At 42.5% G+C, this 13509-nt stretch overlaps 1 pseudogene; it reads right to left on the bottom strand.

Moving 5' to 3' along the window:
• Positions 1–1120: 1120 nt before the first annotated feature.
• The window catches only part of LOC149231649 (uncharacterized), a 56059-nt pseudogene continuing 43670 nt past the window's right edge, over positions 1121–13509 (bottom strand).

A 13509-nucleotide genomic window follows, 5' to 3' on the forward strand; every position in this document is an offset into this window, starting at 1 on the left:
GGAAAATTTTAAGAATGAAAGTTTTTCTTAAAGTTTAGAAAACTTGGCGAATCTTACTAGTCCCTAATATGCAAATTTTAAAATGTTTGGCAATATTTTTGTAAAGTTATTCATATTTCTAATAATTTTATAAGTATATATAAATTTTTGGTGATTTTTAAGGTAAAATAATTTTATACTATAAAATGTGGGCTAATAATTTTTAGAAAAAATGGAAATTAACGAATCTTTTTTTTGGAAAAAATATGGAAAATTAGCCCACCTACAAATATTAGCCCCTAAAATGTTCCCTGCTGTTACGACCTCCACAGAGCACTTTCTTGGGCAAAGCGAGAAGATTTTTTTTTTCTTTTGCAAGAATTTTTTGGGGCGGTGAGCTTTCAAATCAGATCTAAAAATTTTGGTGAAAAATTTACAAAAATGAATAACATAGCTAGATTCCTTGCGAAAAACTACCCAAATTCAAAAAAAATTGGCCAAATCAGAGTTCAAATGAGTGAGATATTGCTGATTTAAAATCAACTATTTGTTCAGAACTTTTGTGATGACGAAACCATTGCAGCACGAATCTAAGTTTCCAGAGTTTCTAGATAAGGATTTCAAACACATGGAAAGATGCAAAATGGTCATTTTGTAACAGGTTATAATAAATATTCTAAGTTATAATAACCGATTTATGTCCATTTTAAATCTAGAATAGAATTCAGAGTGGGTTCCTTTTGGAGACATGCCCTCCCACGCCGCTTTAGTAGGCACCTGCTTCACATTCACAAATTTCAACATAGCAACATTCGAATTGGGTTATTTTGAAACATTCCCTCCCACCCCAGGCTATGTAGGCATCTGTTACTTCATCAATAGTTAGCATCACGACTATGGGTCAACCACACAAAATCATTGTCATCGAAGTCCATTTACTAGGCCGCACACTATTAGTATCACAGTTGGCCACAAGCATTCTAGGGTATCTCTATCATCGAATCTTCACTTTTCATGGTTATGGGTCATCCAAAAACCCACACTTTATCGATGTCCATTTGATAGGCCACACACTGTCAGTATCACAGTAGGTCACAAGGATTTTGGGGTATTTCTATCCTCGGATCTTCTTTCATCACAGTTATGGGTTAAGAAAGAAACTATTGGTAATGTCAAGCTGCATGGGATCTTAATGGCAGTATAGTCCATATAACAACTAATAATCCTCATTTGAGTCAATTCACTGAGCTGTAGTTTGATTCCAACGCCTTTGAACGCTGCGACCTTATTATAGCAGTGGAATCCAGTGAATATATTGGCTTGCCCATTGACCTCTATCCCCACAGTAGCCAAAAAAATTGACAACATCCATTACATCGTTCTCATTTCCCATGAGACTTATGCCCATGATACTGAATTTGTTCTCGCCGAGGTTTCCACTAGCGGTAATGTGTTGCCCATGGAAGGAATTTTGGATAAATGTCTCATGCTCGCCCTGAACCATGATGCCATATGACATGAAATGTGAGATATAGTAATTATCGATGTTGATTCTCAGGGAATTGATCACTAGAATCCCTCCCCCTCAAAAATTTTCATCCAACATCAAATCCTGCAGAGAAATGTCCTCATATGATGCACTATGATGGACATTATTGTTCATGGAAGAAGTGAACTCATCCCCATGGAAGATTGTATCGATCTTGGCATTGGTCGAGGACCATAGCTCAATCAAGTAACGATCCTCCGAGAAATCTTCTGAAGCCCATAGAGTACTGCCATTAATCAATTCATTAGCGTCATCGCTTCTGGGTAGCCGTAGAGGCTTGCTGATGAGATAATTTCCTTCTTCAAAAAGAATCTCGATGCCTCCGAGGTTGCTTACACCAGGCATTGTGTGCCCCCTCGTAGCTACATCGAAGCTCTCGTTGATCACTGCCATGATGGCCTGGGTGTTGTCCCTGGCACCGGTTGGATCAACACCATATTTTGTCACATATAAAAGTGCCCCTGTGACTTGACTGTTTCATTGTCTGTCCTAGGTTGTCTAACCAACGATCGAGTCAACTTCCAGCGAGCAACCAGAATTCTCTCGGCATCCTCCCGACTTAGATACTTGGGAACAGTGGCAACCAGGGAATCCTGACTCTCTAGACTCTAGGATTTCAAATTCATCTGAGCAAGAGGCTTGGATGGTCCCAAACTCCTGTGACTATCAACACCAAATAAGATTTTGAGAAACATCACCACAATCAATATTGAATTGATTTCCAAGGCACCCATAACTTCTTTAGTCCTCCTAATCCTAGGTTTCTATTAATGAAATAAAAATAACTGCTCGCTTGGCCTAAGATAGTATGGGTCACTTCTCCTTGCATTTTCTCAGAAGATTGGAATGGTCTCTGTTGAAGGGGCAGAAGGCCCCCAGCTGAATCCACTACCCACAGAGCTCCTTCATGTTGTTGGGATAGAAACCGTAGATGTCAACACCCACCATGGGCATTATGAACATGCAAGTTGAGTATTGTCGAGATACAGTAGCGTAGATCCTCCCATTTATTCCTTACTGAATCTAAATTTCACAAAACTTTGGAGACCTAGATAGCCGAGAGCGCAATGTGGAATGCTAGCCAAAGAGTACCACTCCTCCACAGAATGTGAAAACAAGACTAGGATAATGATAAGGGAGTGGAGGAGCTGCTCAGTAGTAGGTAATGCCTTTGAATCCTCCAACCCAACAAATAGGAATTCCATGAGAACTTGAATGAGGAATCCTTGATATGAAAATCCCAAATGCCATGGATTCATAACCCGCTCTGATACTACTGATCCAAATCTTGGGGAGGGCCCAAGATCTGAGTAATTTCTGCACTAAGAAAATAACAAAGGTAACCAAAACCAAAAAATCAATCATGAACTAACTTTTATTAGATCAAAAAATAATAGTTGCAACTACATTGTGCTGGAGAATCTGTCCTCTTACAAAAAAGAGGCTCATTATTTATAACATTTTTTAGTTACATTACCATGGGTAAATATCATGGGTGGGAAAATACCGTGGGTGTATTTCCATTTAGATTAATATCATTGGATTACATTTTCAAAAACATTCCGACCATTACAACTGATTTTGGAAGCCTCTAGGAATTTCCTTCTAATGTTCTTCCAAATAGCCAAGGAATGCGGAGAAAATCTCGTGAAATTCCTTAGCCACACACATGACACTGGCTAAAATTGAATGGAACCTTCTGTCACTGGCACATGCATATCTCCCAACGATTGGGACTTTTTAGTCACTCTCATGAGTCTGTAAGGGAGTGACTAGGGCAAAGAATAAGGGAAAGTAATAAAGCCTAAGCTTTAAACCTATACCACCTGTTGGTTCATCTTCTCCAGCTCTTGTACAAGCCTCCAAACCTTTGACATATCCTATGACACATTTGCAAATGGATAAAATATGTCTCCCAAAGTGTCACTACTAGATTGACATAGACGACCAACAAAGAAGGTTGGCAAGAGTGCCAAAAATTCCTCCACTCTCCAATAACTGTCTCTACAAGTTGCAACACCTCTGACAGACCTGCAATACTTTGTAGCATAATCATCAAGCCAACACATCACTCCAACAAGCCATCCTCATAAGTATAGACATGAAGACATACATGAAGACTTAGTTTCCAACTCAACTAGTGTGCCATCAACCATCAACCATACCAATGCTAACATCTGACCAAAATGAGTGACATCATATTGTTTACATCAATTCCAACACAATCATCCCAATTTCAAGTCAACTAGCTACAACCAAGCTACAATGAATGACATCTACACATAAGCTAGGCTAGAATGGTTGAAATCAATGCCAACATGAGCTAGCTTCCATCATGAACCAATGCGAACCTCGACTAGTTGGATCAATGCACACCATAATGCAAACAATCTCCCCCTTTTGAGTTGATGGAAACCATACACAAACTCCATACCATCATCTTCTATATCTCCCTCTTTAACGTCAACACAAAGGGCCAACTCCATTTGATAAGGTAGCAAGAACTGAAGCATAAATACTAGAGTAATACATCTCTACATGGATGAAAAATAATGTACATAAACAAACATCCATGTATCTCCACATCAGTAGTAGGAAGAAAGGCATATATCTAATAAACATCCCAAGAAGCATACTAACAAATCAAATGCCTCAAGCAACAACAAGAATATGCCAACATAAGGCAACCACAAGAAGCATCAATGAGAAACAACATAATAGTAATAATAAGTAGCATCAAGTATATGCTTCAATATGCACATAAGCATCAATCCATCAGTATCCATAGCAACCACATGGCAACAACCACCAAATATCTTTGAACATAACATGGGGTCATGAACCCCAATTGTCATAGCATAGTATGAGTCACACCATGAACACCTCAATTCATTTCATAATGCCAACAATGTAGGGTTGAAGTCATAAGAGAAAATAATGTTCCCCTTGAGCACATGCTATCTCCAAGTTGTAGTGACTGCTTATACTCCAACATTTTCTTTCTTTCTAAGAAAGAAGGACCATATGGACCAAGACTCCACATGACCATGACTCAAGTGACATATATATTGATAAATACATGCTTGTAGCAGCGACAAAAGACCTCATACATTCTCTCATATGACCATAACATGACCTCATTACTCATAACTAAATGATCCAATGATGTTATGCTCTTAACCTGCAAGACGATTACCAGGACACCAAATATGCGAAGAAATATACCCAGAACATAGAATAGTGAGAAACAAGAGCAAGTGTTTTATTATTCAGAAAGCAATGTTCACTTGCCTCTTCGAGGGGGCAACCTCCAATAGAGCAGAGCTCGATTACAAAATAAGACACGATGCTCCTCGCAAGGAGTCTCTATCCTTTATATATGACTCAGACATGCAATACCATGGTTATTATTAATACCATCTATCTAATACCATGGCCCATTTGCAACTAACTGTGGTCCCGTCATTAATTGTGGGTTAACCACTTACAATTATTAATATGGGCTTTATTGACTCCTTACTTAACTATAACTATGACTTTATCCTACTACATAAATAAGGGGGTTACGGTGGGACCCTAACATGCCCTCCCCCTTAAGAATAGCCTTGTCCTCAAGGCTGAAGTTGTAGAAACTGCTGAAGAATAGTGGATGGTTCCCAGATTGCATCTTCCGGAGACGTGTATTTCCACTTAACGAGGACTTCCCTGATCATGCGGCCAAGCAGGTGCCGTTCTCGTGTGTCTAGGACTTGTTCAGGTTGGAGCCAGATTGACCCTTCTTCATCCAATTTAGGTAGACTGGTTTGAATTCTGCAGTTGTTCCCAATCACTTTCTTGAGGCATGAGACATGGAAAATTGGATGGATTTTTGCAGTGGGTGGCAAAGCTAGCTTGTAGGCCACTTCTCCAATGCGCTAAAGTACTTGATATGGTCCGTAGAATTTTGGAGATAGTTTATGACAACCCTTGTCTTCAAGTGAAGTTTGCTTATATGGTTGCAGCCTCAAAAATACTTGCTCCTCTTCTTGGAATTGGTGCTCTGAGCAATGCTGATCTACCTATTGCTTCATGCGGTTTTGAGCTTGATGAAGATTCTCTCTAAGATGGGTGAACATGGTTGTGCGGTTTTGTAGGAGTTGATCCACTGCTTGTACCTTTGAGCACCCCTTGATATAAGAAGTAGGGGAAGGAGGGAGTTGACCATAAACTGCTTCATAGGGATTCACTTTGGTGGTGGCATGATAGTTGGTGTTATACCACCATTCAGCTAGAGGCAACCATTGTACCCATAGATGTTTCTTTTCTGAAGTGAAACACCTAAGGTAGGTTTCCAGAAATTTGTTGATGGCTTCAGTTTGACCATCCGTTTATGGATGATAGGAAGTACTGAGTCTTAGTTGGGTGCCTTGTAGCCTGAAGAGTTCCTGCCAAAAATTACTGGTGAAGATTGGGTCAGGATCAGACACAATAGAAGTGGGCATGTAATGCAATTTGAAGATTTGATCCATGAAAGATTGAGCGACCAAAGTCAGTGTAAACGAGTGGGGTAGGGTGCAGAAATGAGCATACTTAGAAAGTCGGTCCACAGCCACCATGATGACTGACTTGTTTCCTGAATTTGGAAGACCTTTAATGAAATCCATAGAAACCTCCGTCCATATAGATGTCGGGATGGGCAATGATTGTAATGTGCTTGGTGCTTTGACTGTCTCCCCTTTGTGGCGTTGACAGACATCACATTCCGCTACAAAAGTAAGGATGTCCTTTTTCATTCCTGTCCAAAAAAATGATCTTCTAGTGTGAGCATATGTCTTCTGAAAGCCTGAATGTCCTGCAAGGGGGGATGGTTCTACCAAAATGCAACTTTTGAGGGTGGATGTTGGTGATATTACGACTCTATCCTTGTAGCGAAGAATCTCATCCTACCACGAGTAGCCCTTGGTGGAATTCGAATCCGCCTGCAATTGATTAATGAGTTGGGAGAGCTAGGGATGTTAAAACCATTCCCTACGAGCCTCTTCAATCCATTCTGGAATGGGAAGGGAAATTGCGAGCATGGTACTTTCCTCCTCAAATTGGCGAGATAACGCATCTGCTACACTATTTTCGCGCCCTTTATTGTAAATGATCTCATAATCTTATCCCAACATTTTGGCGAGCCATTTATTTTGTTGTGGGGAGGACAGGTGTTGCTCCAAAAAATATTTAAGACTGTGATGGTCTGTGCGGATTTGGAAACGTCACCCCAGTAAGTAAGGTCGCCAGGTATCTACTACATGTAAGATGGCTATCATTTCCTTCTCATAGGTAGATTGTCCCAGATTCTTCCCACTTAGTTGTTGGCTTGTGAAGGCCAAGGGTCAACCTTCTTGCATTAAGACTGCCCCAATACCTGTACCCAAAGCATCACATTCAATGACAAAAGATTTGGTGAAATCAGGTAGTGCTAAGACTGGAGTGGAACACATGGCATTTTTGAGAGCCGTAAATGCCTGTTGTGCATCATCATTCCAGAAGAATGATTTTTTCTTGAGGGGTTGAGTGAGGGGCTTCGCAATGTGACCATAATTGCGGACAAATTTGTGATAATAGCCTGTGAGACCCAAAAATCCTCTCAGGCTTTTCAAGGTCTTAGGTTGAGGCCAATCCTGCATTGCCTGGATCTTTTTGGGGTCCACCTTGACACCTTCACACCCCACAATGTGGCCCAAATACTCAACTTCTTCCATTCAAAAAGAACATTTGGACATATTAACAAATAATTTATGCTTGCGGAGCAGTTGCAAGAGCAGATCTACATGCTGAAGATGTGCGGCTCAAGTGCAACTATAGATGAGGATGTCATCAAAGAAGACAAGGACAAATTTCCTGAGATATGGTTTGAGAAGGTGGTTCATAAGGCTCTGAAAAGTAGATGGGGCATTACAAAGACCAAATGGCATGACCTGGAACTCATAATGGCCTTCATGAGTTTTGAAAGCAGTCTTTGGAATGTCGACTTCCTTCATGCGAATTTGGTGGTAGCCTGAGCGAAGATCCAACTTAGTGAAGAATTGAGCCCCATTGAGTTCATCCAGTAAATAATCAACAACCGGGATGGGAAATTTATCTTTGACTATTAACTTATTGAGGGCCCTGAAGTCTGGACACATCCACCATTCCCCATCTTTCTTGAGCACCATGACCACCGGTGATGAATAAGGACTAATGCTGGGATGAATGACACCTGCTTCCAAAAGTTCCTTGATTATTTTTTCTATTTCATTCTTTTGGGTGAACGGGTATCTGTATGGGAGCACATTTGGTGGTTGGGTCCCTGGAACCAAGGTGATGCTATGATCATGTTCACCTCGCGAGGGTGGAAGCTCATGAGGCTTGTCAAAGGCTAGCAGATGGTTATTTAAAATCTATTGCATCTCAAGATGAATCGGCAGAGAATTGGGTTCGACGGCCTAGATGGCATTAAATTGAGCTATAACTCCATGATGGCCCTTTTTTAGCAATTTTTTCCATCCTATGTGAGCTAATGATAGAGGGAACTCCCGCCTGGAGTCCACGGAGGGTATGTGTGGAGTTGTTCTGCTTAAAGCTCATATATAACTCCTGGAAATCCATTGTGATTGGCCCAAGAGTGCGAAGCCATTCAGCACCGAGGACAATGTCGCACCCTCCCATGTGTATGGAAAACATGTGGGTCTTCATCTGATAATCCCCCATTTGAAGTTTTACATTTTCATAGCGGCCTTCACATTTCATTATTCCCCCATCCGCAATTTGGACTTGGAAGTTAGAAACTGCTCTTACAAAACAATGCACTACTTCCGCGACTTTTTGATGGATGAAATTATGTGCACTTCCACAATCAATCAAGAGTACTACTGGGCGATGTTTAATAAAACCTCTAATTTTGAGAGTTTGAGGTGAAGAAATCCCTGCCAAACCATGCAACGAAATAACTGGTTCGTCAGGGACATGGTCCTACTGGTTTTCCTCTTCTACCTGCTCTAGTTCCTCAAGTGGTGGGGCTTCCTCTGATGAGCTGTAATCAGTGGCATCAATTTGAAAAAATTTGGGCTCCTTGCATTTATGACCTAAGGAGTATTTTTCATCACAGTAGTAACATAATCCCTGCTTTCTTCTTTTGGCCATTTCTATAGGTGACACCTTTTGAACCTTAAGTGTTTGAGTCGTGTTGTGAGCCTGTGGGGGGCGACCCTTGGCGGTGAAATTTGGGCGAATGGAATGGGCTGCTAACGCACGTTCCACGTTACGAGCTACCTTGCAAGCCTCCGACCATGTGGGAGGGTGGTGTAGTCGGACGTGGGCTTGTATGGCCTCTTTAAGACCGTTGATAAAACATTCCATGTAGAACGCATCTGGGAGATCCCTAGTGCGGAAAGCTAAGGCTTCAAAGGCTATAACATATTCATCCACTGTGCCAGTCCGTCGGAGCTTAGTGAGATGACCTAAAAAATAAAATTCTTGGTCAAAGCGCTCTGTAAGAACTTTTTTAAAGGTGGCCCAAGTCATAAAACTTCCATTGAAACGTTGATGCCATTCCCACCATTGCCATATTTCATTGTCCAAGTACATTCTCCACACCATAAGCCGAGTCTCATTATCTAAGATGTCATTCAGATTGAAATACTCCTCCATTTGTGCTACCCATGCGACTGGGTGAGAACCATCAAATTTATGCATATCCAGCTTGGGAGGTCGCGGACATGATTGTTGGTGGGTGCCCCAGAGGTGAAGAGAGTGGCTAGACTCACCCTCACTATGTCCATTGCCAATATACGCCTCCTTGCGGCTTCCTCCTTGCCCTTAGAGAGTGCATCAGTTAGTTTGTTAAGCTGATCTTGGATGGCTTGCAAGGATTGTTCAAGTTTGTCGATCTTCTCATTGGCCATAGCTTGAGCTCTAGTTTCTACCATGCACCGATCCGATTGGTGAGCTCCAGTATTGTAGCAATAATGCTACAACTCCTGGAGCTTCCTTCTCTAATTTTATCAACTCGGTAGTTCGTAAAAAACTTGGAAGCGACGGTGTTGTATGCACAAGTACTAGCTCTTGCCGCAGCTGTCACTTGGTCAGCTGGCACAAGTATGCTAGGGGCTCAAGCCAACTTCTATGAGCTCTTAGAAGAAGCTTTTTAACTGATGAACGAAAGCTAACTCAAAGGAAGCTAACCTACTTGCAGGAAGGAACTGAAAGCCAACAAGAAACGCAAACCCTAGCAAACCCTAATTCTACCAGCTAGTCCTACTGATGCAAAGATGGGGATGCAAACTACTGAAAGAGATGCCATTACTTCTATGAAGTTGCGATGCATGTGTCTAGACTACTTCTATCTGAAGAGAACATATTTTTGTATTTTTGTTCAAGTTGTTGGAATTATCATTCATGTGCTTCTAACTGGGTCTTTACTGCGTAGGGGTAGATCAAGGGGAGAAATGCTTGGAAGAGGTCGGGAAGGCTCAAAGAGGGTCTAAGGAGTCCCTAACATCCTTTCAGAGAGCCTCACAAAGTTTGGGTGCCAAGCAACCGTGTTTATGAGATTCTACAGGAAGTCTGCAGGGGTTCTACAGGATGTTCAGAATTTCTACAGGATGTTCAGTAATTCCTACAAGATGTTCTATAATCGGGTTTTGGGTGATGGGTGAGTGGAAGAGGCTACATGGGTGGATAGGGAGGTAGGAGAGGGGTTTGTAATGACTTAGTGACAGAGAGATGAGATGAAGAGGGGGTGTGCTAAGCTAGTTTATCTGAAGGAGGGTAGAGGGAATGGAAGGCCGAAAAAGGGAGGATAACGTGGGCAATAGAATAGTTGAGAGACAAGGGGTCTAATTGGGAGATGAGCAGTTGGCCTGGGCAAGGCTTAGAAGGACAAGAGAGTGAGGGAGTAGCACTGCACAGTGTAAACGAAACCAAATCATCCACGTCCTGCACTTAACCAAAATATTACTAACCTATTCTAACTGTTTAATAAAACCAATGAACAACAACGTTATTTCTAAGGAGAATCATGCATGGTACTGAAGCAAAGAATCATTCCAAGAGGTTCTGAACGCATGGACAACTTCTACAAACGAAAATATTGCACCAAAGATTGCATGAACACGTAAACCAATGTTTTTGGTGGGTAGCACTGTCTGCAATTCCAGCCCCTAGAAAGAGGTGAAAATGAGTGTGCAGGCAACCCTTTTTTGGAACTTTTATCAACTCCAATCTCTTCACTCTATTCTAAACAGCTGAAGCAACTCTGTCTTATAACACTGACCTACTTAACCACACCAAGAAATCTAACTCAGCAAACTGCGTTTCAAATGCATGTAAAGAAAAAAACATAATGCTGAAAGGAAAGATATCAATACAAAAGAAGGAGGCCTTAGGCTCTCAGGTTGGGCCCAACCCCGAGAGCTATGGCTCCTTTAGAAACTCAGAACTGAACTCAAATCTGACTGCTTTCCATTAAACCATAATAATCATAAGTCAAAACATATGCCAATGATGGCTACAAAAGAGCAAAAACAGAGCTAGCAGCTCGTAGTACAGAATGTGCAACAATGTTTCAAAAGTCCTTTTCGAAGGCTAAAGCCTCATCATTTATACATCACGAGGCCCCAAGCTGGCCTCCTAAATCAGTGGGACTTGGCTGACCAAACTAGGAGTGAACTGCTGCTTCCTCAAAATCCGTTTGGCTGCCTTCTAAATCGGTTGTGGTGGTTGTTGGAGCTCAGAGTTGGGGGTGAAGATCCCGAGGAAGGCCATTTAATGCTGTGGACAACCCTCCTACGAATCCTCAACCCCATCTTGGCTGTCTCCTAGCCCTTATCTGCGTGGTTTTGCTCCAACATGTGTCAAAAAACCTGAAATAAGCACGTGTTAGCCACCTAGGAATAGTGACTGCCCTTATTCGTACAAATGACATAAACATACTAAAAAATGATGCATAAGTTATGAAAAATGAAGGGTTGAGCAAGGGTAGTTAGGCCAAATGAGCCCAAAATGTTACCAAATTTGGGGCTCATCATCACCCCCCAGCTAAAATGATTGCTCATCCTTGAGCAACTAATCCAGCTCCTCGTCCTTCATTGCTTTCATTGCCACCCTTACATCCCAGGCTTCTGCAGTAGTATCCTCCTCACTGACATGGAACCCAGCCTTTCTTTCCACCTCTTCCCACTGCTTATGCTCATCTTTCTCTGTGCTGCCTTCCATCAATCCTAAAAGCAAAGGTGGGCTGAGCTTGAGGCCAATCCAGCTGGCTTGGAGGTTCTGTATGGACTTCTTATAGAGGGGCACCCATACTAGAGCTTCCCTCATTCAAGTTGGAGTGTGATATTCCCTGATTTTTAGACTGTGGGACAATGTGTTCCATCAGCGGGTGCAAGCTTGAACACAGTTGTCCCCTAATAGTCGCTCCATATCCTCAAAATGTGCTATAGCCTGGGCTTGTTGATCCATGTATTTCAATAAAGCTTGAGGGTTGGTGGATAAGTGTTGGTGTGCCGATATTAATGCAGTTGGATCCCCTGGCTCTGCTCTAATTAGTAGTGGCTCATGTAGCTCTCGGTTAATGACCTCTTTGACTTCTGCTGCTCTCTTGTCTTCATGGTTCAACCATGAGGCAAATGCCATCAACTGCATATCCCCTAAGACTGTGTTGGGATCCCATGAAGTCCCATTAAGAAGGGCCAAATTATGGAGATAGAACTCCGAAAGTTTGGCCTTATCCTCTCATGAACTGCTATTGCATAATGCTGTGAACTGCTGGGGGTCTTGGAGTTGGGAGATACCCCTCTGTGCCAATGCATTAATCTGAAATTGCAGCCACTAGTCTCGTAGGTACAGGCCATAGGATTTGGCCGACTGTCTGCATTGTAGAGCATCCATGGCCCAACTGGCCATGCAAGCCAGTTGTGCCTCTTTTTGCTGCAACTGCTGTTTGAGAGCTTGTACCTCGATTTGTGCTTGCATTTCCCTTTCCTGTAGATGCGAGGTTGGCTCCCCAAGACCAACTTGCAGTCCTTCTCTGCCTTGATGTTCTGCTGTAATGTCCCCTGAGGATGTGCCCTTTTCTTTCTTCAGTTCCTGTAGCTGCAGTTTCAATTTCTCATTCTCTTCCTGTAGGAACACCCGCTGGCAGTTTGCCATGTGTTTGGCCATAGCTAATTCTTTTCGTGCCTCCTTGAGTTGTTCCTCCAAGGGGCCTATATCTGCCACTCCTTTTGATTTAGCTATTTTCATCCACGTGTGAGTTCTCACTCTTTCTTCCTCCAACGCGAAGAAAAGTGGCACAGTGAATTTCTGTGGTATAATTTTTCCAGCCTCTAAGAAGTTATAATATGAGCTCAAGCTTGGCTGGGGACTAGGTTTCGGAATATGCTCTTTCTCTTCTTCCCTCGGTGGCTCTACTTCGTCTTCCCTAAGTGGTGATGAGGGTGCCTCTCCCTCCATCCTCTATGTCTCCTTAAGCCGGGCTAATGTTTCCTGTAGAGCGGCCTCAACATCCTGTAGCCGGGCTTTTGAAGCCAACCTGTCCATTCTCTCCTTCCAAGTAGTTGTCCTCGAGCTCCCCCACTCATAAGTGACTGATATTTTTGAGGGGGACCTCTCCCTGGGCAAGGTAGGGGTATCCTCTATAGTAATTGGGTTGCTGGATGGAGGTTGTGGCCTGCCTGTTTTGATTCTCACACTTCTCCTGGCTTTAAAATACAGAGGGATCTCCCTCTTTCATTTTTCCTTCGGCTTAGGAGGTGTACTAAGGGCGGCCAGCACGGCGGCTGCCTCCCTTTCAAGAATTTCGGCTCTCTTCTCCTTTGGTTTTCCTTTCTCAGGGCTTCCTGTAGAAGGCCCTGTATCAGCTGATTTCTGGCTTCCTGTAGAAGTCGTTTTTGGTTTTCCTGTAGAAACAGGTGGCACCGTTTTAGCCTGTTTGGCTGAGGGTGCTTTGCTTTTTGACTTGGTTGAGGCTGCTT

This window comes from Pinus tabuliformis, chromosome J (assembly GCF_031772625.1).
Source record: "Pinus tabuliformis cultivar Carrire ecotype Pingquan chromosome J, CPIR1, whole genome shotgun sequence".
Lineage (NCBI taxonomy): Eukaryota > Viridiplantae > Streptophyta > Pinopsida > Pinales > Pinaceae > Pinus > Pinus tabuliformis.